The following is a 27225-nucleotide window of genomic DNA, read 5'->3' as shown; positions in this document are numbered from 1 at the left end:
CTCGGCTCCGACCCGCGTTATCCGATGGCGATAGCGCGAGTACCGGAGCGCCGTAAACGCAGCGCTTCCTGAAGCAACCCCTCATCTCGGCATCATCACTAATCACCATGATGCGGCTCTAATAAAATCTTTGCCTTTACACCTTCCAGCGCGGAAAACCTCGCAGAGCCTCTGGGCAGCCTTCGGAAGGAGCCGCCCGCCGCAGCCCCGCTGCCCGCCCCAGGCCCTCTCGGCTGCCGGCAGCAGCGACCGGGAGCCGCTGCGGCGTGGACGGGATGAAGCCTCGGGATGGCCGGGAGGTACGCGACCCCGCGGCTCACGGGGACGGGCGGCGCAGGCCGGGATCCGTCTCGCCCCGCAGTCGCCTGGAGCGGCGGAACCGTTCGCTGCCCCGGCGGGAGCTGCCGCCGCGCCGCGCTCCCCGCCGCGGGCCCCCCTGCCCAGAAGCACGCGGCGCCTGCACGGCCGCCAGCGGTAATCGCACATCCTCCCCCGGCGCGCACAAAACGACAGGCGGCTGCGGGGCAGGCAGGCGGGCCAAAAGGGGAATGCCGTCCCTGGGTGGGCTCGAACCACCAACCTTTCGGTTAACAGCCGAACGCGCTAACCGATTGCGCCACAGAGACACCCACGCTGGGGCTTTCCCGCCACCTCCAGTCAGCTGCTGTGAGCTCTGGCAACCAGCGAGCCGTCGCTCATTCTGATTGTGTATGCAAAACCCGGCTCCTAGATAAGGAGGCTTGAGAAATGCTCAAAGTCTAAGAAAATTATGAAAAACATTGCTTTCCTTCTTCTAGACAATATGAAAGACTAATTCCCCAAATCATTGTTCACAGCAGCTTCTTCCTTCTGGGGGATAATTCACATGCCAGAGTGAAAATACCTTCTTGTCTGCAGCTAGTTCACCTATTACACATGTAAGCAAAAACGTAATTCCCAAATATCTTTGCAAATACTTCTAATAATGTGTTTAAAATATAATTTTAAATGACTGTGGGGAAGAATTGGGCTGTTTAAAACAGGCAGCATCCCTCTGCATGTATGTACCTCAATTGTATTTACCTTTAGAGGTGACTGAAAACAGCAGTGTAGAAAGCTAATGTTCCCGTTACAGTAAATCTATACCGTTGGGTCCACAAATACAAAGTTTCCATACCCACATCTGAGCAAAAGCTTTCCCCTTTTCTTTTGCAGACTGACACTGTTTTCATCTCTTCGACATCTTACAGTATCGGTTGCTTCATTTTCTCCCTGTGGCTCCATGAAGCTCTGCCTGATAACTCTCTGTCCACTGAAGGCCTTTGGACTTACAGGCACATGACACCCACCTACACAAGGATGAGAGCTGACTCCTTTCCAAGCAGACACTGGTTACCTCCTACTCTGCCCACTCAAGACCAAGAAGTCCCACCTCACTCCTGAAACCAAAGAGTCTTCACCAGCAGGAGCTAGAGCAAGAGCATGTTACCCCGGCTCTCACGTTTTGGACAACACCTTGTTCTGCAACACTACAAGACTTCCTTCCTTAGCCCAGTCAGTAACTTCTGTTTGCTGCCCAAAGCTCAGTCTTTCCAATACTTTGAAAAGAAGTACATAAGTGTCAAAGAAGTACATAAAATGTCAAGGTACTGCTCCATTGTTTTATTGTGTGTTGTTGGTACCTTATTGACCGTCTTTTAAAACATAGAGGAGAAAGACAAGATATTCAAGCCCTCAACAGTAATAAATACTTATTTTAAAGATTGCTTCTGGAGCATCGTGCTTTCCTACCCAGGCCTGTGCTATTCTCAGGGTCAGAAAAATCAGTTTGCAGATTTCAGTCTGAACAAAGGCCTAACCCATAGACCAGTGGATGAATGCTTGGACATGGATTTGGGGCCCTGAAAAATTGTACTTTATACACATAAATGTTAACATTAATTTTAATGAATGTAAACTTGACTATGTCTAGAGGACAGATCTAAAAGAGACTTTGGTTTGCTGATACTGAGCACAAGCTCTAACTTTGAGGGTCTGAGAGGAACACAGGATTGGTCATTAGATATCCAAGGTAATGGGATATTCGGTGCAACGCGCCAGTGAGGATGCTGCAGGTGAGGTTATGGAGTCACTTGGCACCTTTCTTCTCAGCATTCTTCCCCACTTAAACTTGGACTCTTTCATTGAAAGTCTTACAAAGTAAAAAAAAATTAAAGGATCATACATAACAGCAAATGTGACCTCTTCAGCTTGAAACCCACAACAGATCTGAACATGGAGGGCTTTCTCTGACTGTTGAAGCACTAAACAGCAAGAGATCATACCAGAGAGCAACATTACCTGTCACTGCTCCCTAAGTGGAAAAGATTAACTACCTACCCTTAGAGAAGGCTTCTAACTGTACCTTCAGCAGAAAGGAAGAGGCCAAGTGCTGTTTAAGGTATTCAGACACCAGAAAGGGCTGCTACTTCACATGAATCGTCCTCCCTATCAGTGTTTTGTTCTTTGTTTCAGGACAGCTCTCTTCCACTGTTTCTTGTGCACCTTATCAGGAGGTTTTTTTCAGTATCTACTGTATATTATTAAATACCATTATTGGATTCACTGGTAATGAATTCTATTTTGGTTTATGTTTTTATAAAATCATAAATGTATATAAAGCTGTTGCATAGGAATCCATGAAAATATAATTATATTTAATATAAAATAATTTAAATATTTTAATGTTTCCTAATTTAATAACATTATTTTACTGTTATTTTGAGCTCACATGTTCATTGCTATGACATCTGTGACCTTCTTCAGATACAGGCTTTGGTTCTTGAATGTCAGAGTTAATACAGGGTATTGTTTATGAGTTTTAGAAACATACCATATATACATCTTCTGTTCAGAAAAATTAGTAGTAATTCACTCAGAACTGTTCCTAAAATCAATTCAGTAGGATATAACAGAAACAAAATAATCTCCCCACTTACACAGCGGAATTACTCATTAACTACTCTGCTTCTACAATTTCTCACACACAGTTTACCTTCCAACAAGCATTATTTATTATTCTATGTGTCATTTTTGGTAAGCTATTTGTCAGCTCTTGAGTTACAACTCAGCCCAAACTACAAAAATTCATAGTCATGAAAAATTTCAGACCAGCTACTCAGTGTCTGCCCAAACATATTTCTGATTGCTTACTTTGTAACCAAAGTCTGTGAGTGCACAGCTTACCAAAGCTTTCTTGTGTTTTCCTCTGAAACATATGACTCTAGTCCTTACCAGAATCAGGACATTAAAATAAATGGACAACTGATATAATTCAACAGTGCTATTAAAATTATTGAAAGCAGAGAATTAGATTTCCATGGCAATTTTTTTTGCTTATGGAGCTGCAAGCGTGAAACCATGGAAGGTATTATTGCTGAAGAAGGATTCAATAGGCTGGAAGGTATAAACAATTTTAATTGATCAGTTGCAAGACTTTTGTTTTTCTCATTCTTCAAATACAATGCATTTGGAGGGGGTTTTAATCAGTTGTTTTTATATAGATTTACTGGTTTTCTGATACAAAGGTGGCTTCTTGTACTCTTTTAAAGACTTTAACTAAAAACTTCTATTCTTAGGTCTGTTAGGAAAGCAAAAAAACTGTTACAATTGAAAGGACACCCCTGAAAGTAGGATGAACATACCTTAAAAGCAAAGAACAAGACTGAACAATAGTATTTTACTGATCTCTCCAGTTCACTTAACTCTGGCTTCTCTTATAATGCAAGTCACAGAGAAGGCCAGATGAGAGGCCAGTGTTCTTAACTGTAGGCTGTTGAGTAACCTACAATTCAGCTGTTCTCCCAGTCTCCGTAATGATGTTCACCCAAAGGAAATGACATAGGCTGGTTCCAGATCACAACGTGTATAGTTGCACTTATATTCAGGAGAGACAAGGAGTTGTTTTGACTTGCAACAAAGTTCTAGAACAGCCATTATCAGTAATTTGGAATATAGTCTGCAGCTGTAGAAACAAAAAAAAAACCCAAACCCAAACTAAACCTGGAGGACTACATTCAATACTGATTTTCAGATCTCATCTGATATCCCATGAGGGGAATTTTGCATTGCAATTCTCTGCAATCTATCTGCTATGAGTGACCACTGAAAAGAGTACAATCATTATGACAGTCAGTTTAATAGTTTCCATACAAAAAACCCAAAGCAACCAAAAACAATCTTCAGATAGTGCTTCAGAAAAGTGAAAAGGAGAAAATTTTACTAGCATAAGAAGTGAGCAGAACATTAAGGAGAGTAATGTTGCTCCTCACATAGCACTTAATTCTCTCAAGCAGTTATTATTTTCACAGTAAGAAAGGGAGACATTTCCCGTCCTTGCAGGTTTTTTATACTGTACCTACTAAGAATGCTTAAGACTTCCTAAAATAATAGCGAATATCATGAAAATAAGAGTGAGTCTTATGCAAATGAGCTTTGACGTTGTCTCTCCGGAACACACAGGAAAGCAGCAGAATTGCCAGCCTGTGTTTTCAGAAGCAGCAACCTCTTTTAGCATTTTCTGAAGGTCCAGGATTCAGATTTATGTTTTAAACACAGGCCTCGGTTCAGGATAGCAACTGTATTCAGAGCAATATGAGAGCATGTGTTGACTTCAAGTACAACCAAATGTACTGTCATGGTAGAAAAGTGTTTTTTTAGAAAGGTTATGTTCAAGAAACAAAAAAAAGACAAATTTTAGAGCAGACTGAAAACACTGATTGTTAAAAACTAGAAAAATACAACCTTTGTATCCTTGCAATGCTCAGAAAAACACGTTTCCCTGAATTAGTCTCACCACAAAACATCTACCTCAGTTCTAAAAGTTATTTTGCAGGTGGTCACACTAGTCAGCTTTAGATCTGCCCAAGTGCTATAATTCAGCCAGAACACTAAGGTTTGAAGGCAAGGCAATGAGAAAGGAAAACACAGGTAAGCTTTGTGAATCCACTCCAGATATTTCCAAACAGGAATATGACACTTTTGGACAGTCAGAAATCTTAAGAAACCTGTGCTGACATGTTGTATGGGAAACATCGCTTATGGAAGACTTCTTAGTCGGATTGTTTCCAAGAGATCAGGCATCAAATTCAGGCATTGGTGCTCCTTTCAAGATGCCTTAACAGGCTTGAAGTGTTTTTGCATTCCCTTCCAGAAGAGCTCTGTGTGAAAGATGACACAGGTACTCCAATGAGCCGTGAAGCAGACATTATATTTTAGTTCCTCCAGCTACATTTATCACCAGATATCAGAAGATTAGCAGAGGTCTCTATCCTAGAACTCTATTGCCAAAATAGAGGGAAGTTAGCATATCTCACCATGAAAACAAACTCGAATTCCTATGGCTACAGTTAGCTCCAGCAGAATGCTAACTCTCTCAAACATCTCTGGTGCAGGGAAGTTCCTTCCATTGCTGTTCCCTGACTGTCCCTTGCGAGGTGAGCAGCATCCTGCAGGACCCCAGTATACCAAATATGTTGATGACCTGAACGTGCAATAAAAACCTCTTTCTTGGAGTTCCAATAGGGATTCTATACAAGAGATTTATCATATTCCTTATAAGGGTTATGTAAGAGATATTCAGAATATTCTTGGCAATACACACCAGAGAGAAACTAAAGGATACATATCTCTATTGTAACCAATCTCTTTTCTTCATATGGTCTCAGACATGGACAGATGCTACAGTAGTGGAGCCTAGATCAAAAAATAAAAGCAAAACTAAAACTAGATCTCACTCTCCTAAAATTAAGTGGGAGAGATAAAACTTTTAGAGGTTTACACTTAGCTCAGTTGAAATAAGGCACAAAGTATTTGTACTGTTCTATGAAACTTTATGGTCACTTAGCATAGACAGGCATTCATGTGGGTGCTGAAATAGTTAAAGAATAATTGAAAAGAACATTAAAAAAAACCCAAACAAAAACCTTCCAGCTCCTAAATCAAATATATGTATCCTGATGCCAAGTGTTTAAAAGCATGAGGTAGAGGAAGACAGGTAGAGTATGGAGAGCAAAGAGAAGATAGACAGCTTAGGGAGAAAATAAAAAAGAGAACAAAGAGGAGTGGGCAGAAAACAAAAGGATAAAAAACCCAGAAAAGTGAAAGGATGACTGAATTAACTTATTTTTCAGACAGGCCATATTCCTCCTGCTTTCAGAGATTTTACAGTGGAAAGGAACCAACATATTTTTGCAGTTTCAACAGCTGGCGGTGAGAATGAAGGAAAAAGGAGAAGGCAAAGGGAACTGACCTCTCTCCAGTTGCTCCTATCCTAGCAGACAGTATAATCTCCTCTACCGCAAAGGAACAGAGAAGGCACTTAGTGAGTTACTCCTAGCTCCCCGTCCCCTCCTCCTCCTCTTGGCTCCCAGCTTCTCAGATCTTTCTATTAAACTTTTAATAGTGGGGACCCCCTCACTCAGGGCAGCACTGCAGTCATTCATTAGTGTCCACCTAGGGAACAAATAACTCTTTAGCTGCACTGTAGGTGTCCAGCTTGCTTTGTGCCTGGAGGGGGATTTGTAATCGAAACAGGGAAGTGCAGGAGCAAAGAGAAAAAATGGGCAATAATAACCCGTGAACTCGCCTTTCATTCAGGTAACACGCAGGACACATGTTAATGATTTCAGCCTAAGTACCAGGCACAGAACTAACTGTACCCCAATCAGGCAGAAACCACCTGCATGTGCCAACGTAGCTAAGCTGAGACTTCTTGGAGAAGAGACAATGAGAAGTGATTTGATTGATTTCCAGGGAATTGTTTTGTTGTGTATTTTACTGTTCTTCATTTGCAAAGTCCCCTTTCAGACTTCAGCCAAATGAATCAACGAGCTAAATTTTTTCTCAGGTCTTATATTTTAGCCTGGCTGCACAGGGTATTCCTGTAACTGGATTAGGAGAACCCATGAATATCGGAGATGGAATGTGCTAGGATTCCATCAGCTATGCTGTCTAATGGGACTAGAATATCAGCCAGTTATGTGCTGTCTTAGGCAGGACTGTTTCAGACCCCATGGCCTAGATTGCCTGGATCATCAAAATCATTTTAAAAACAAATTAGTTCAAAGACAGAGCCAAATGGAAAATGGGGTTTGCTTCCTATAATTTCTGTCAAAATGCATCTGTGTGCAGAACCAATCAAGCAATCTTTATCTTAGAATTGTCCTTCACTTGCCCTCTTTCAGGTTTTTGGTGACTACTGGCCCCAGCAGCCGGTGAGGCAGCCACTTGCCCATCTTGCCAGCACTCTCGGATGAACACATCAGCCTGCAGCCTATAATAGGCAGAAGACAGACAGAGAAAGACAAGAGAAGAAAGATCCCTTTAACAGAGACAAGAGGACTGCAAATACCTTCGAGGACAATGTTTCCTTTTTCATCCCTAAATATTTGCAATCAATACAGCTTCAGTATTTCTCAAGTTAATCAATAATGCAGTGACAGTGAGAGAGATGTGCGGGTCTTTTTAGCAGCTACAAACTGGCAATGATGCTTTGATGGCTCTTACCAAGGATTTATTATTTCTTGGGTAATCTCCTGCAGAACACTATGTGGCCTGGGAGTTTAATATGCAATATGGCTAAAGGAAGGAAACTGGACAGATGACTGCACTTTATCTTAATTCCCTATAGCACCATGTGCCAAAGAAATCAAAGGTAAAATAAAAGCATGATACATGTCTAAAGTATGACCACAGTGTACAAAGACTGTTGTTCGGACATTTTATATATTTAAGCTGGTCCATAAAAGGTAAGACAGGGCAAGGGTGTTACAAGGAGCCACAATCCTGTTTTGCCATTGTCCTTGTCAGAAGGAACTTCAAATAAACTTTGTTATTAACCATTGTTATTACTATTAACCATGTTATAAATTGTTTCAGAGACATACACAGGCTGAATCTCCCTCCCCCTTTCCACACACATGCAATTTGGTAACTGAATAAAATGCAAACAACTTGCCCCCAAATAAAGAATCCCATGCAGTACTTAACACACGAGAACAGAAGAGATCACATCTCTGAAATTTAATACATTTTGGTCAAAATGTCCCTGACTCAAATGACCAGAACGCTTACTGAGATGTGACAACCCTGGGGGAATGGATCTTCCATTCAGACACCTCTACTGCTACACAGAACACTGACAATCACACACAGCATAATCCTCTCAGGAACGGGAAATGCAGGCTGTGCACAGCGGCATATTGACAACACCGAAGTCCTCCACCTTCTCCTTGAGGCTGCAATGTAGGGTTTGAACAGTAAGTCCAAGAGCAGCTAGACAACATGTAAAATCTTATTTCCCCTGACCAGAAACCCTCTAGGCCTGAAAGGATTAAAACTGTTCCTTTTCCTTTCTCCTTTCTCACTTTTCCTTTGTTACATAAAAGCCTTTCTAGATTTCCTCAAGTTTGTCTTGCAATTGTTTACTGCCTCCAGATGAACATCATCTATAAATATGAAACTCTAAGAAAAAAATGGTATATTAATACACACTGCAACATATCCCAATTGCTACTGAAGAGACTCCTAATCATCCTGCATTACAACACATTAGAAGTATGTATTTTTCAAAAGAACACAATCCAGCATTGTCAGTTTTTCATGCAGCCAAGCAGTAATTGCAGTACCATTAGCTTTTTCACTTTTTTTCACATTTTATGTTAATACACTCTACATTTGCTCAATTTCCACAAGTAACTACCTATGTGTAAATATAAAATATATAAACATGTGATTAAGCACAGTATATTTTTCAGACTTATAAACCATTCCTAGTCTCATCATTACAACATTAACTAGCTTTAAAAAAGTCTGCTAACACTCAGAGCACTTTAACAATTTCTTTCCTTATGTATTCAGGCAATTGGTACTTCCAGATTCTCAAAGGTTTAACCTGTTTCTTCTTTGCAGTTTATTACAAGAAAAAAACCCAACACCACTATGCAAAAAAACCTCAAAAGAGGTGTGCATAAATCTGTCAATGCACCTGGAAATGGTCAATTTTTTCTTTTGTTTTTTAAAAAATAAGATAATAAAGACAATTTAATGGTTAAAATTGGTGCGTTCTCAATTAAACTGACAAGTAACCTCAAACCAGATCATTCCCTGAAATTCTATCCTTTGTTTTTAACTTAGTAATTGTTTAGAGCTTGTTAAAATATTATGCCAAAACTATGAAGCTGAAACATGTTCAATTGTGATATTAGTAACAAAAAATGTATTTATGGTCTTTTACAAATAAGGATGTCTGATTCAATGACACACAAACTGATTTATAAGAAAACTAGTCTCCCAAGACTACAGAACTCTTTAAAAGCAGCATTTCTGCCATCTTCAGCAGGCTTGTGCAGCTTGGTAGGTACAGATAATTTGTATTTCATACAGCCAATGGCCATTAAAGACCCCCACCATGTTTCTCTTAAATTACATAAATTGGAAAATTGTTCATTTCCTCTTCCTCCAGCTCTGTTTTCATCTATGATGAATATCGGGATGTTTTGCTGAAAATGGGCAAGAGATTATGCTACATACAGATATGTCTGCTGAAAACAATTTGATGAATTAAAAATAACTGTGGACTGCAACTGACCTTTTCTGTAAACCATATATCTTTATATTTTTTACGTGCCTTAATGATTATTAGACTTTGGCTCAATGAAAGTGACTGAAGAATACAATAACAGAAAACAAATAGCATTTGGTTTATATTATTTACAATTTCAGTGTTCTATTTACAAAGGTTTATGATCCCTATCATGGAATTCTTACTCAGATGAATAATCAAATCTCATATTCTGAATGAGAGATGCAAGACCGATTCTTTCATTCCGATATCAACACAAGAAAAATGGGTAGATGAACTATAGAGATCAGCTTAGGCAGTGGATGCATCCTTACTGGAGGCAACATGTTTGTTAACTGCACAGGGTTTATAGGCAGATGAACACAGCAGTGTTGAATCCAGACTCCTGACAAGCTCCAAGAGCACTTCTGATAGAAACATATCACAATCAGCTCTACACTGTATGTACCCACTCCTCCCACGAGACAAAAAGTTTTCACCTCCAGCACCACTGTGTACTTAAACACATTTCTCATTTTTTATGGTTCAAATGTTCATACTACTCAATACAAAGACCATAGCCTAGGATGTATTAAATACAGGTTTACCTCTGTGGGAAAGTGGGATATATAACACATCATTTCCATCCTACATCCAGATTTCAACTAAAATTAGCATGGAAATTTATGCTTTCTTCATGTTAATATTAAACAAATGGAGAATCACAACTGTGAAAAACACTTCTGTGGTTAGTGACTTTTTCCATTTTGAACATTAGATTCTGTAAATATGTATCAAGATATTATTCATAAGGATTTTTAAATAACAAAATGGAGTTTTGGAATGGAATAAGTATACATGTAAAAATGTGTTAGAAATTACACACGTTTCTAGATCAGAGCAGATGCAACTATTGCTAGCATCTTCCTCACTAGTACTTTTTCTTTTCAGTTCAAAGGTTTGCACATGGATTTTCTGACATTTTCAGGGTCTGGCCTTACAAACGCTCAAAAAGACTCTAGTAACTTTATCCAGAAGTAGAGTTCAAATCTGCTCCAAAGCTTCTCATCTTAGCTAAACTACTTACAAGTTTTCAGAAGTAAGCTGTCAGTACACATGCAGGTACATGTGCTTAATAAATGAGATTTGGCTACCAATCTCACAATGTGGCATTCTGTACCACACAAAGCAACAAAGGAAAGATGACTTTTTCTCCTGGGTGAGCTGTAAATACCAGCTATCACGACACTTAATAGGTTTATTTTATTAATAGCATATATTTAAAGACTTCAATGCAAGTTTCTTTTGAATGATGAAAGCCTGTTAAATCCTTAAAAGATAATAATCAGCAGTGCAGTAGTTCTTTGATGGTCTGTAATTACCCAACTGTCCACTATTTGAATGACAGTAGCAAACTACCACTCACCGTTAGTTTATTTTTACTTATAACTTCTGCTTTAGGTAAGAATCCATTAATTGCAAGCAAAACAAAATGCTTACTCAATTCCCACAGAAGCTTGTTTTTTTACAAGCTTTATACTAGCTGAGATATGCATGACACCTTAAATGAAGGTTAAACTGATGTAAATAAATGCAATCATTTGAAAGCAAACAGAATTCAGTCACGTTTATTTCTGCATGAGACTATCTACTGTACATTTTCCCCCGATATATATCGTGAACAAACACTGAACCACCAGAACTCCAGAAGTCTGTGGATTTTAAAACTTCCTATTGATGTGAAATTTGACAATACGGTACTGTACTCTTAATTTTATATGATTTGCCTGAGGTAACTTCTTGTGTAATTGTTTTTAAAGTAATTACCTGTAGAAAGCTGGAGGGATGGCAAAGGGTTTGAATTTCCCAGACTTCCTCGTTTTGCTAATAAAAAGGTATATAGATGAACCCCACGTACGCCTGAGCCCCACACACAGAGCTGCCAGTCCTGACATGGCGGCAGCGACCTCCCCACCTGGGAACATACTCTGACAGCCTCCATCACTGGCCTCCCCTGGGGGAAATGGCCCACTCCGGCCCACCCAGGCCCACCAGCTCCCACACCTTACTGCTTTCCAGGGAGCCTTGCCCTCAGTCCACCCTGGCAGCCCCCCAAGGCCCCCCACAGCAGCAGTGCTCCTTCCCACTCCTCTCCACAGGTGCCATGTTACCCCCCTGTTCCATCGCGGCCTTCCACCCACCTCCTGCCTCAGGATCGGTTGCTCTCCAGCAGCAATGGCTGTTCTGTCCCACTTCTTTCCTCAAAATACGGCCTCCACCTGAGAACAGCAACCTCAGCCTCCACCCTTCCGCCTCTCAGCCACCCTATGGCAGTGTCTTCTTTGCCTCAAGGTCCTCCAGGGGAGCAGGGCAGACCCCTCCTCACCTGCCTCTTCATCTGCCCCACATGCAAGCAGTGGCCTCCTGCAGCAGGCCCCTTCCTCTACCAGAGTCCCCAGCAGGCAGGTGAGCCTCAGGCTGCTGCACTGGGCAAATGGCAATTGCCTTGGAGATTCCTCTTCTTGGAGATTCCAAGAGGCACAGTGAGTTGGGCTGCCACAAGCCCAAAACCAGCAGCTCACAATGTGGAAGGAAGTACCCTGTGCATGTATGTATGCACGTACATGCTCTACATCTGTGCAGTACCATCTCTTTGTTTCGTTCTTAAAGAAATGTATTCATTTATGTGAGCAAAACATAGCCATTGCTAAGTAATGCGTATTGAAGTTACCCTGATCTAAGGCTAGAGCCACTTCAAAAGCAGTTACTAACCAAAAAGACAGGCCAAAATTAATAGCTGCTATCTTGCAACCTTTTATAAAGGGTTTACATTTCAAAAGTGAATTTGTAAAGTTATTACATGCTTTCCTCTTACTCTGTGCTGCTTTAGTTTTAGCACTGTAGAGCAGCCCTGGATGCAAATCCCCATATACCTGCAGCAGTGATGAGAAGCCACAGAATTGCCACACTGCAGGCAATGGGCAGCCTAATCCTCCTTCTGACAAAGACTAAAACAAAAGGATTTTGCCACCGATGTTGCTAGCAGCAAAACCAAGCTGCCCACAACAAGAAGGTTTCACAAACCAGTTACGTGTTATGATGAAGACTCTGGGACACAGCAATCTTACTGTACTCAGCAGGGACAAAAAACCTCACCCAGTTTAATGCACCAAACCATTTCAGCCATTATTTTTGCCTTTTGCTGTCACATGAGTCTCCTGGAAATTATTTAAAACAGTTTGAAATGCTAAAATAATTAAAAATGAAATCTGAAGTGTCAATTTTGCATCCTGCTGATTTCAGCTAATACATAAGACACAATAAAGAACATTACAACACCTAATCAATAATATAAAAATACACAGGCAAATTATCAACATTCTGTGTGCTGACCAGGAGTCTTGATGATGGTTGCTTCAAACAATACAAGTTATGACTAATTGCAAAAAGAACAATCTTTCTCTAGTCAAACCAACATTGGGACATTGCTGGTTTACAGCAGCTTTAAGAAGGCAGTGACTGTTCTTCCTGCTTTTTGTATCAATGTGGAGGTGTAAGCGTGACCCTGTCTTATTCTTGCTCTGTTGCAGAGGTTACCCAGAGGGTAGAAGTGCTGGGCTCCCAGAAGAAGTTTCCTACAAGACCAGACCTCACATGCTGACCGCAGCAGCATTACTGTGTAAGGGCTAGTCACAGTCACAGTCTGGACCATATAATCCATTAACCCGACCAGAGATCAATTCCTGGGAGAAGTCTATCCCATTTTTTGAAAACGACTTTGTCGCCAGCATTGTAAATCTAGCAATAAACTGTTGCGAAACTCTATCCTCTCTCACATTTAAAAGAGCTTTGCAGAAAATGGATCTTGAGGGATAGGGAGACACAGGAACATCTGTCTCCAAATATTTCAAAGAGGAGCTTTTCTACCTGGGACTAAGAACACATTGTTTGATTTTTGAGTATTTATGCAACTAGTACATTTTTAACATGATAATTTTACTATTTGTTTTGATAAGCCATAGCTGTGTATGGACACTTCCAAAAAATATAGGCAGGAATATATTTGTCATAGTTACATATTATCATCAGACATACATATTTATAACTCTCCATTTCCTTGAACATTCCACATAAATAGATGCTCCATGCTTGTCATGTTACATGTCTTGCAGATAATAACAACAGAAGAAAAACAACAGAGAAACAATGCCCCAAATGATTTTTAAAAATCTATGCTGAAAACAGACAAGAGAAATGTTCAGGCACTCACTAGTAGCAATCACAAATTTGAAGGCAGTGAGACTGAGCTATCTTTTGTTTTCCTCATGCTTATGAACAACGTGATATATGTCATGCGAATGGGGACAAAGTGTTTTAAAACTAATACTATTCTCTGCATAAGTGTATTTTATATTGATAGACTCATTTCTTTAAAAAAAAAAAGTCACCTTTACAACAAAATTTTAGCATGCAGGAACTCTAGTAAGAGATTAAAGTTAATTTGTTCACCCCAGTCACATGAACCTGGTCAGGGTCACAAACAGTTATATATGCCCTGTCATGTGGCACAAGGGTCAGTATCTACTAATTCCAGTGGCTACTGTTACAATATTCAACCAGCAAAAGTTTCAGATCAGAAGTTGAAACTTTGAGACATTTATGAGTGAGAACAGAGTCTCCTAATTTAAAACGTGTGTGACCTTAATATAGCATTTGGGGGTTCAGAATGATCTTGTGTACTTTGCCTAATACTGCAGTTTTACAATACTCCCTCACTTCCAGTCGTAAAACTATGGATTGATTTACCTTGTCTGTAAATTATGAAGAATAGATCTCTGATAAAAGCAAATTTCCATGACTATTTGAACCTGTAACAGGCAAAACAGTTTTCCTCAATGCAAAGGCAGACCAAAAGAATCTGCATCTAACCCTTAACTTGAGCCGTAGGTTAGCGTTTTTCACAGATGTGTGTGTTTTTTCAGGAAGCACTACAAATCAGAATGATTCTGTACTTGTCAATGATAACTCTGTTTATGTAAAATAATCTTCTAACGGGACACCAGAATAATCTATCTCAATCAAAGACAGATTTATATCCATGTGGTCCAGTTATTCACGGACTGTAACAAAACATATAGAATGTGGATCTGACATCACTGTATGCCTTGCATACACAATCGCCTTTCACGTGTATGATGTAACAATGAAAAACTATCACCTCCTCCTGCTCCCATTGAAATCAGGGACACATTCCCATTTACAACCCTCGCAGTTGGATAAGACATCAAAACTAGCGTCCAGCTTTTGAAAACCCCATAGAAACAGGCACCATGTATATTTGACTAACTCTGATTGTTCCACAGCTTATTGGAAATAAGAAGGAAGAAAAATTTCTTCCTTCATAATTTGCCTAAAAGAATTAAAGCAAGACTCAGAGAAGTATGGACATGCACAGTATTTTCCATAATTTAAATAATTCCTTACATAAGTTTTCCCATAATTACAGCTTAGAGTACAAGACTTCAGCTCAGAAACCTGGCACATCTAGAAATTCTCATTAGAAAATTACTTAATAAATGGCATTATGAAATAGAAATGGAAGATCCTTGTGCTGTGATACATCTCATCGTCTCTGGTGGGAATTAGTATGTTACTGACGAGTGGTATTTGGAGTAAAATCTGTCTTTATTTAATCGTGTGTACATTTTCTGAAGCCAAAACTCGGTGCACCTATAATAATACAGCTACAAAAACAGCCCAATCAAATATGACCAAATCTTCAGCCCTTACACAGCCAAAATACACATTATTTACACGGTGATTTTGCCTGAGGTTCTCACTTATAATGATTCAGCAGCTTTTTTGTTGATAGAAGCAATATTAATAAATCAACTGACAATTAAATCATTGCAGAAACAAAGTCATATATTTTCAATAGCACGGGAAAGTTCAATGTGGATAACTTTGGTATACAGTCATGTTTTTGTATCAATGTCAATGAAATTTCAGAACAGGAAGGTAAAGTCAAGAGCAATTTGAATCCTTATATGGATTCTGCTTCAGATAAACCCAGTTACATTTTATTCAAAGTACAGAAAACAACAACAGCGTTTTAGTGAGACAGAACAGAGCAATAACTCAAGAAAATTAATGCCATGAGCAGTTTTTCTTTTCTTTTTGACTGCAATGTTCAACAAAATAAATTAAGAACAAAAAGAGAATCAATGCAAAGGCCTAGAGAGTAACTCCAGTTTTTTTAACTATTAATTTTGTGCTCAGTGTCAAAGGCAATGACAGTAAGCACTGAATAAATACAAAACTTCTTTGGGATTGCTGTTTTTTTCAAGATGAAAAATGCACTGGCTTGGAATGTTTATTTGAACCAGCTGTATGGTATTACTATAGAGAGTCAGGAAGTTAATATATTCTTTGGAAGTCCAGTATCATAATAAGTTATTCTAGCAGCCACAGTGAGCGAACAGAGGACAAGCAATGCGATTTGGCAGACCCTGCGTACGCTCCTACATTCAAGCTACACGACAGCTCTGGGTCTTGCTCAGAATTAGAAGGGTGATTGGTATACAGAATCAGAATCAATACCGACATTTCCTAGCAGGAGTGATAGGACTGATCCTCCCTGAAATTAACAGTATGAAATCTTCCGACTGAGATCTGTCATGTAACAGGATGAGGCTCGTCACTTACTGCACCTCTTTTTGTTCATTGCAGCCACGCCCTCATTGCTATAGTGCTGCAGTACAGCAATGTGTTGTGATATGAAGCATCAAAGAAGACTCTATTTTGAAAGAGGATTCCATGGCAAGCTGATGAGCATGGGGTGTAGGGAGGAAGGGTTTATATTCAGATACTCTGGTTAAGAATAGCCATTAAATCTGTTTATATTTTGAATCTCCCTCATAAAGCTATTAATGGTGAAATCCTTCATACCACTACAATCAATGTAACTATTTAATAGCTATGCTGAGGCAAATCAAATTATTCTCATAATCAGGGATAAAATACAACACATTTTGCAATCTATCTAGTAGATGATCACTTACTTGTTCTATTAATGTCTAGAGATGAACTGCTGGGCTTCGGTAATATTAATTTTATGACATGAAGTTTAAAGCAAATGATTTTAAAGTTAGTGCTGAGTTCCAGGGCTAAACGTATATTTTTATGGCAAGACAATGCAGGAATCTAAGTTATGACACTGCAACATCTAGGAATAACAGGGTAAATGAAAGTTACCATAACAGATGTTTTGATTTTAAGTCCACATTCCCTTACTCTGCCTAATGTTGTCACAATCTTCTGGTTGCCTAAATATGGATTATTGTTATCAGCCATATCCCATCATCCTTAGCCAACTTTTCCAAAAAGGGAAAGGGGCATTTTCCTTGAGTGACAGATGTAGAATAGTGACAGATGTAGAATAGTGACAGATGCGGAATTCACCATTTTTTGCCCTCTGTCTGCCGTGTAAAATACAATGTGGAACAGTTCTGCAACACCTCTTCTTTGTAGACAGTACAAAAGCCTCTGCCACAAAATAGCACTTAAAATTCCTTTTTTTTTGCCATCACAGAGCAATATAGATGTTAAAAATGAGCTGAAATCTTAGAGCATGTAAAGAATTTGTCTGAAATTATTTCTGCTTAGAAATGGTTTATAGTTTCAGCTACTATATCTTCACTTTCTTTAAATTACATAAACAATTTCTTTTCCAAAACATGAGCAGAGGCGTGCCATAGTTTAGTTAATTTAAGTAGTCTATCCGTTAAATATAGAAAAATATAAACCTGTTATTCATTGGTGTATTTGACACAGCTACATAGATCCCAACAGGGCTTGTGCTAGGAGATACTTTGGCCCATAATATTAGTCTAATACATTTTTCTGTAAATAATAGATTAAGTGAACAAGTACTCTGGTATGTGGTTATATTTTAAAGCACATATTATCTACTTGATATAGGAACTCTTTTTAAGTGAATCTGGTATTTTTCTATACTCAAAGACTATATGAAAACTGGACTAGACAACAGTCTTTTGGGTCTAGCACAGGATAGTCTTAAATTATCTTTTTTTGAGTTTTATTTTACTTTTTTACAGAGGACTGTAATATCATGATAATATACCAACTGAAACAATTGAATTACATTACTGATGTAATGTGTGTACCTTTGACTTAATTTCTCCATGCAAAATCCTTATGTCATTCTTCTGATAGAATGTGGCACAGTGATCCTAGTGCTGTGGATAGATGGTGGGAAGCACAAAGCAGGACTCTGCCTCCAAGCCTGAGCAGCATGACTCTCCCCACCTTATCATCTCTTTGACTTCTGTGGCATGAACAGCTTTCAGAATTGGGAAGTTCCAACACCAGCCAAATTGACAAGTCATCCAACATTCTTCTTTTCTCCCCTGACTCCTGTTCTTCATAGACACATTCATGAAATCTTGGACTTTCTGCCAAATGAGGGTCTCCAGTTTTAGCCTGCCTCAAGAGATACAGGAGAAATCTGACCAATCTAAAAGTTTACTGGGGTTTGGGGATTTTTTTTTGCACTTTAGAGCTAAGTCAGTGGCTGTGAAATGAAGATACAGTGAAATAGGGCAGAGGAAAAAGGTTTCTGACATTTTTCCCTGACACTGGGAGAACTCCACAGATGAACGCACTCTCTTCAGTCTCATCACACAGCAGAGGAGAGAAAATCCTACCACAGAACCTCCCAAGGTTTCCAGGCTCTCAGACAGGCTTCACCTCAGAGAGGATGCCTTGACAGGAACAGATGTGATAACAAATGACCTTTAGAATTGCACCCTGAGAGCTGTTGACCATTTCCTGAAAGCTGTTCATCCTCCTGAGCTCCTGGCTTGGAAACCTTGAGATCCTGGTGTACAAAAATAAAGTCAGCAACGTGAAAAAGAAAAATAGAGTAGAAGACTTAGAACCAAAAGAAAGCAGCAGCAAAACCAGAGTATAAACATGTTTTAAGAATCTTCTTTTGCTTTTAGACATAAAAATGAGACATCTAAACACAATGCCAACACTCAGTATTATTTCCATCCCCCAATCAAGGAATAAATCCTGAGATGAACAAGGTCTATCGAATGATAATACAACAAAAAATGGGTTCAAAGCTCTGTAAATTTTCTTCCAATCCCAGTAACATCAAAAGTGTAATATTAGATAACATAATATCTGGGTATTCCTGTAAGTGTGCAATATACAAAGCTGCCTTTCCCAACGACAGCACACAGGGCAAGTGGTGTGCACAGAAAGCGCCGCACCAGGGAAGCCCAGAAGAGAGGCTGTGCATGCAGACATGTGACCTTAAGTGTGAGAGAGGAAGATGGGAGATTGTTTATTTCTTCCTCTTGGACTTCACCAACTACAGCCAAAACTTTCTCAGCACTGCCTCCTTGTAAAGCTCCTTGAAATCAAGACTATGACCATATCCCATGACTAGCATGGAACAAAAGTCACATTTCATCCATATGCTCACTTAGGTTTATGTTGATGACTTCAGGCTGTCTCAACGAAGTCTTCTCGGGTTGGGGGGGAGGGGGGAAGTCTGAAAGACTAACAATATACTCACTGGCATTCCATTTTTAAGGCAAGTTGGGGAAAAAAACTGGCTCTGCTAATACAATGATATGCTACATCTCATTCATTGCCTGTGAGAGGCAGAGCAGAGGAAAAGGGGAGGGGAAAGCAAGAGACGGAATGAGACAGAAAGCCGAAGCAGAAACAAAGATGCAGTATCTGGAAACAAAACAAAAGGAGGGATGACATCGGGGAACATGCAAAAGATGCCTCTTCCTACGTTTGTTAAAACTAAACATACACACAAGCTACAAAGCCTAAATGAAAAGCACAATCAGGCTTATTTGGTTTTATCCCTTCAAGCAGTAAAATTATATTATCTATGGGTTTTTTTCTCTGTCAATTCCTGTCCTTTCCTTGCAATACCTTCTCCTTTCTCACTTATCTCCTTTTTTCTTTTCACTGTCTTCCTGCTTTGTTCCCTTTTCTTTGCTTCTGTCTGCTGCTTTCTTCCTCTTCCTTTCTTTTTCTCTCCCTTGTCTTTTTTGTCTTGCTCTTGCTCTCCCATGTGTTCCCTGAGCACATGAAGAACATGAGCACAAATAGCAGAAAAGCATTTTCTTTTCCTGATGCTCCTTTTCTGTTCCCATGTGGTTTTGACTGATGTAGCTCTGTTAGGTTTTAAATACACATGGAGAAGCCACTTGTATTCCCACGTGTTTTAGAACTATCTACAGTAGCACACTGCAGGAAAAACATGTGGGAAGGGAATGTGTCGGAAAAGTTGCTTGTACTCCCTCCAACACGTGGGCCACATTTAACAAGGTCAAGGGACAAGTGTGGCTCACAGGCATTAGTTTGACCGGTACTATAAAAAGGATCATGCATTCTTTCTTTTACCTGCACGCACTCTGTGGTTAATCACCCCAATAGAGCTTATGGACTTTCAATTGATCTACTTTTCTTTTTAGGCTACATGATCAGCTTAATGTGTTTTAGGAACAGATTATATATTTTTTTCCCTGATTTGACAATTGAAAGATAATGAAGGATATATATGTAATAAGAGGAAACTTTTTTCCCTCGTTGTCTTTCATCCTGCACGACAGCATCATGCACACCATGACTGAGCAGACAGGAGCATGCCTATTAATCTGGCTGGCTCTTCCTAAGTTCCTTCTGAACTTTCCTGCTACGAGACCAAATTCACACAAAATGTCTGTGAACTGTTGGTTCATGTTATGCACATTTTGACACCTTTCAGCTGGCTTTCACAGTTTTTCAAAGCACCTGTTCCAATACAACCTGGCTTTTTGGCAGCAACCAGTAAGCCCCTGATTTTCCTTCCTCCTTTACTCAACCGTTTCTAACAATGGACATGTAAAAAAAACCCAATGAAGTGAATGGAGGCAAATGCTGTCCACCTCTCCTAGATAGTGGGCCACACTTCCTGAAGAAGAAATAAAATGTTTCCATTGTTTCACAGAGTAACTAAACTGTTCTTGCCTGTCACTCATTTCTTAGGGAAAAGGTCCAGCTAACTTGCAAGTGGGCTGTTTGCCATGTGAACAGATGGGCGTGGGGTTGGATCGCCAAGAAATGATGGATCAAATTTTGAAATTAGTTGTTCACTCTCCACACCAATAGTTCTTAATTAGCCTCAATGGAACTCTGTCGCTGTAAAAATGGTCTAATGGCAACAACATTTGAGTGAACAAATACGCATCCCATCTAGGTGCTGCAAGCAGGCTTCCTGGCTGACAAAATCAGAAATGATGGCATCAGCGGATGTGTTACAAGCTGACATAACTCTCCAAGGTTAACATGTTCATGTGTGAGCATATAGTGAAGATGAGGGGATATATCTAATGCTTATGTCCAATGGTGGTCTTAAGAAAAAGTCTGTTGTCTAAAAAGATCCTTTTACTAAACATAACAATTGAAACAAAGAACGGGTTTGCTTGTGTTTTCTAACACAAGAGGAGGTAAGTTTTTTTCAGTGACAAACCGTTTAGAATATATTGTCTAAAATTATTATCACCTGTATGGCAGATACTATTCACTCCTTAACACAGCAAATTGACCGACATTAAATTACATTTGCCTGCTCTAATAGATCAAGAAAATAAACTTTCTTTTAGAAGAAGATTGTTTCCCAGCATTGCAAGTTCTTCTATGACAGCACTCATTCTCTTTAAATTCCTGTGTACTCTGTGAAAATATAGGATGTGAAAATAATGTAGATTTATCCTTGCATTTCACCGATGCCCTTATTTAATTCTGGGTTTGTTTCATCAGTCATTTGAATTGTTACTGAAGAAAAAGTGTTCACTTTATCTACGAAATATAGACTTCTTACACTTCTTCATATTGCTTTTACATGGCTTTGTAATTTTGATTCTGTCTTTCTGTCGTTGTTTTAACTATATCAACATTGCATTGTGTTAACTAATAGTAACAGTTGCTAGCCAGGGCCTTGACATTTCTTTTGTATTGCAATGTGAATTTCTTGTCTTGTGCCTCTTTCTGTATATATTTCAACAATTTACTGAGTCATTTGCAAGAATAGTTGAAGAGTTATATGAGTGCACTGGTAAGGAGTGATCATGATGATAATTAGCATTACATTTAGAAACACATTGTATTTTTTATAAAGTCACACATATAGTAAAAGTAGAAGAAATATTTCTATAAGCATCTACACAACACATATCGCAGGAAAAAAAAAAAAAGAAATGGTAATTTCCCAAGGTCTCTTGCAATTTTTCTCCACCACCTCAGGCTCAATGATATTTGGTATGGGCAGATTAGGGTAGCTGATGATTCCTATTGATTTAAATGTCGTGCTAGGAAGCCTAAATCCCCAAGAGCAATAGAATCTCCCCTATCACTATCCTACTGCTTATTGACCTAATTCACTAACCAACCATCAGGGTTTTCTCTCACAACAAATAAATCTTGCATGAAACAGACAGTACATGGACATTCAGTGTTTTCAGTGGTGTTGTCAAATTTAGAGTCACCAAAGCACTCCTCTTTGTTTTCTCAAATTGACCATCATGTAGTTTGCCTTTTAAAAATGGGCAGAAACCACAACTGTATTCCTCTGCCAAAATTATCTCTACCAGTTGAAAGAAGCTTGATGTCATTTAAACAATGCAGACTATTCACCACGTGTAAATTCCATGTACTTCAATGCCCTGATTTGCCTGCAAGTTTTTTTCTGAGTGATTTGCTGGAACGGCTGCTGAACGTGTCTGATGGTTGCAGCATTTCAACCACTAACTGAGATACTGCTTATATCCAGTGTATACTGCTCAAAATTCTGATAATTCCTAAACATCCTCTTTTGTTAATTGTGCCAAATAAATGTGGAATGGGACAGTCTCTTCTACTAAAACTTTTAACTTGGAGTCTGCAGATGCCTGCATCTGAACTTCACTCGGTGATTTTACTGGGTTTAACATGCTCATTCATATGTAAAAGCCAGGAGTCTAAACTTCATGGCTCTGTAAAATGTGGTTGTCACTAGATAGGAAATATGTTCACCAAAAGGGAATACAAAAAAATATGCTATATTTAAAAAATCCAAACTCTATACTGCTTTGATAGGCTTTCAGAGAATAGGCCTAATTCTGCTCCCAGAAAAGTTAATTAGAGCAACAGCAAGGTCCTAAATTACTAGTCCTCTCATCAATATCAAGTTAAGCTTTTATCAATGTAATTTGGAGCAGTATTAAAAGTGATAAACGTTAATTTATAATTGTTGATGTTATCAAAGCAAGATCATTTGCAACCATACATAACAGTGCCAGATTTTTATCACGTTATAAAGGTTAACATGAATGTTACAAGGAACATCAATGAGCTACGCACACTACGTTTGCTTTTGGTTAGATAAGTATGCTTTGTAGTAGTTGATATTCCCTCTAGATAATGGATATGGGCCAGCTTCTCTGCTGACACAAAGCAATATAAGTAGTTTGAAGGCAGATATGCTAATTTACACTAGCTGCAGATCTAGCCCTAATATCTTTAGACGCAATAAACCATCCTTGATAAGTCCTTTTCCTAACTATTACTCAGCCATTCTTCACTAGTGCCAAAAGGGAACTGTGAATGCCAAGGTCTGCAGGATTTTATTTATCAAAGCTTCTTTTAAGGCATCAATCTTTTTGGCATGCAAGCCTTGCTTTATAACCAGAATCAAACGCTTTCATGAAACAGCAGGATTAATTCTAGCAAAAAAATGCAACGTAGTGCTTGTTCCTACTGTAATATCTGTTCCAACTGATTTTTTTTAAATGAAAAATGGATATTGTGTTAGCAGATTTAGAAACTTCTGCTGCTTGGTACTGCTGAGATGTATAAAGAGAATTTAAAATGTTATACCATGTCTCTCTTTAAATACTGGATTACTGATAACTCATTGTTTGTAGTTCTGCAGTTATCTACTGTGATAAGAAGCTAACTAAGTGCAGAGTTAAGAAAAACACATTTTCTGTTTGTTACATAAATTGAAAATTATTTTACCAATTAGGTGCTATGATAAATAACACTTTAGTGTCCTGACATTAAACATCTGGAGGCAAATAGTACCTAAACCATGCAGCCTCATTTTCCTTTGAGGTTTATCTATTTTTACTTACATTTTCTGGATGTCAGCTTATAATAATTACTCTTCTATACACATCTCTAGCACTAATGTAACAGACTGTGAATGCTTTTTGACAATGGAGCCTAATATCTATCCTCCTTACAGGCTTCCAACAGCAAGGCTGCAATCTTGCCATTGAGTGTATAAACATGGAAAAAGGATTACTTAAAACATTGTCAAATTTCAAATGTGTTTGATTTATTGTTTAAAGGCATATACAGATTAGATATCTCCAAATAAATCTAAAGAATAAAGCTAAGTGTAAAGAACTTTGAGTACTATGTCTGACATCTGCATCAGAGCACTGAGCGAGGAATACAAACAGTAGGTACAACTTGGAAGTATCTGTAAATGATGTCAGGTCATATGAAAAGTAGCAAAAAAATATCCATTTAAAAGCTTCTAGCAGTGAATGTTAGTTACAAAGAAAGACTATCAATATAATCACTAAAAACATTTCCTAGCATTTTTGTGAATATGACAAACCGTGTTCATCTGAGACATAGGACTAGATATGGAATTACAGTAGCAGTTCCACTAAAGCAGCAGGAATCTTTGTATTTCTCCACGTGACATTAAAGGCAGCATCTTTTCTGTAGGCCTCATTTGTAAATCTCCACAAATTTAGTCAAAGGCACTAAATTAATACTCTTTATCTTAAGAAAGAGTAAACGTATTACAAACTACATAGCTTTATTTCTGTGAGAGAGAAAGAGAATGGTTGGAAACTCAGAAAATGAGGAACTTTGATTTAATTAGAAGGACTTTAAAATACATTAAAACACACAAAAATATAAATCTACTATCCTGGAGGATGTGATGTCTATCTAGTACACCATAGTGATGCTTGCTTACATGCCTAAACCCTTACATCCTTTTATTACTCATTTTTTTGAGTGATCTTAAATGTATAGATGTATAGATTCTCTCTGTGATATTTATTTGACAAGAGACAATACAATATAAATGAAATCATTTTTTTTAGAGTTTTGATTTGATACATTACTTAGTAAAATAAGGGGGAAAAGGAACTTTTCTAATATGTAAGATTTTCCTGAATCGTTAGAGATCAGAGGAATGATATTTTAGACAAGTGATACTTCTCTGGATGCCTTTATTCCTGAGTACTTAAATAAGGACTGAAATATTAATAGCTTAAAAGTGTGTCATTTCAATGTGAAAGGCTTTAAGCATTTTAATTTTTTTTAGACTAATAATATGTCTCTTTTCATCTAAGACAAGAAAATCAGAAGTTTTAACAAATAGAAATTAAAACTAAGACAGAATAAAGCTAATTAAAAGGTAAATTGATAAGTTCTTTTTTAATAAATTCATGCCACAATTTAAAAAATACTAAAATGTTTCTCAGCTTAAATAAAAAATATTAAATACCTGATCAAAAATGTATTATAGTTTTACTTTGTTGAAATAAATCAAGTGCTTTCACATATGTAATTCAAAAGCTAATTTCCTTAACTGTTAATCAAAACTACTTGTGAGCAAGTGAAGTAAGTCTGCAGCCAAACACTGTGTTTGTTGAATTTAATATATAGCAAAAAATCCTGAAAGTATAAAATATTTTTTAAAATATGTGAGAAATGCTGCACTTTCACCAGATATATTTCACAGCTATAAAGACCGTCTACAGCAATTGCAATAAATAAATAATCCACATAATTACTTGGTTCAAGGCAGTATTTTATTTACCACGTTGCACTTTTGTGTCTGTGACATGACAGACATTTTGCTGGGTATTTCAGGGTATGAAAACTCCTTTTCTTTGACCCTATGATCGTGTCAGTGGCTGATACATCAATACAACAGTTTCTCTTCAGATATTAATCCAGTAAGAAATATATTTTTTTAGACAATAGCTACATATTCTTTACTGGTTTTATCTGCTTCAGACTTTTTATTTGGTCAAATCTATTTTATAATAAAGAAGACTAGATACTGCCTTAGAAGAAAATTTCTAGGAGCATTCCATTTGGGTGTGAAAGAAACCCTTGGAAGTCAGTAATAATTTTGCAGAAAATTGGCACTAGAATATCATCTTAAATTACTACCTTTTAACTCTGTGAAGAGCAACACAATGGGGAAAAAAAAAGGGTAATAGACTTTTCAGAAATATTTATGCCAACTCTTAAATTTTATGAATTAGTCCTCTGGACATGCTAAGTGATTCCCCTTCATTTTGATGAGTTGCATTATTTTGTTTTGATTAACAAAGAGCAAGCTGTAAAAAATACAAGTCAGCATGGGCTGAGGTAGTTTGTTTCTCTGATTAATTAATATTCAAGTGTTAGCACATTCCCCTCATCCTTTCTTTATTCGATATGTGGATGAGCTTCCTCTTGGAAAGTGCAACGAACAGGGGTTTAAAATGTGTGTACACTATGCACAAGTAGTAAAATTGGATAGCAACCTGACAGTCTGAATTCATCTCATTTTCTCTTTGGAAGGAAAAAGAAAGAAAAAAAAAAGTCAGGCTGAGAGGTTGGGTAGGGGAATTAAAAAGATAAATTTTATGATGAAAACTAGTTAAACTTACATGTACTACATAATCTTGTAATGAATTTTCAGCAGTTGTTTTGCCTTTAAAGCCAGAGTTTAATTTATAGATTTCAATATGCTATAAACAATGAGGGGATGTTGAAGAGTAATTTTGTGTACCGTGCCACCATGTCATATGTGAACATTTCTAACTTTTGGGGCTGACTATTCTTTTTTCTAGCCTTGGTTTCTTTACCTTTGCAATTCTACAGCTCAGAGCTTTGTCCTCTCCTCCATTTTATGGGTTTTCTTCTCCTCCATTTTATGCTGTCTTTTCTTAGGTATTGTGTCTATTTGACAACCATACCGAAAGACAGAGAAAGCCTTATTTTGTCATCCCACCTGCCTTTCCCGTTTCTGGCAAAACAAAAATTACCAGTATTTCTGTCAGTCAGGACTTTAAAGCTCTAAAGCTGAGTGTGTCAATTTGGTGGTATTAATTGTTATGCCAAAGTGTCAGGTCAGTGACAATCCTTCGGCTCTCACACTAAAACTCTAAGCATTCCTTTATCACACAACCATGAGGCCTAATATATAGTGTGTTAAGGGCCTCATCCTGTAGCCAGTATGATTTTTCCTTTTGACCTTAACTCAGGAATAATTGAGATCTAGCTATACCAATGCCATGTTTTTACAATACAGTGACAGGACAACCCAGGGCACTGGGAAACTGAGAAGGCAGAACAATCCGACTGCCCGTGCTCTGCATCCATGCTGAAGGAGACGCATGTGGTGCCAAGTGGGCAGCTGGCTTTGCATAAAAGAACTGTATTAATATCACAAAAAACCTAAAACCACACCAAAAAACCTAGTGATGAGCTCAAACACGTTGTGATTTAAATAAACATCAAATGTGACACGGTGAGACGTGATAAAGGTT

At 38.3% G+C, this 27225-nt stretch overlaps 1 non-coding gene across 1 annotated transcript; it reads right to left on the bottom strand.

The window, feature by feature from the left end:
• Positions 1–552: 552 nt before the first annotated feature.
• On the bottom strand, positions 553–626 carry TRNAN-GUU (transfer RNA asparagine (anticodon GUU)). The gene has a single exon. It is a non-coding gene; the product is annotated as a tRNA-Asn (tRNA).
• Positions 627–27225: the final 26599 nt, after the last annotated feature.

Source organism: Colius striatus, chromosome 5, assembly GCF_028858725.1.
Source record: "Colius striatus isolate bColStr4 chromosome 5, bColStr4.1.hap1, whole genome shotgun sequence".
In the NCBI taxonomy this organism is placed as follows: Eukaryota; Metazoa; Chordata; class Aves; order Coliiformes; family Coliidae; genus Colius; species Colius striatus.
Note: the sequence above shows the minus strand (reverse complement) of the source record. Positions and strands in the feature narration are given on the sequence as shown.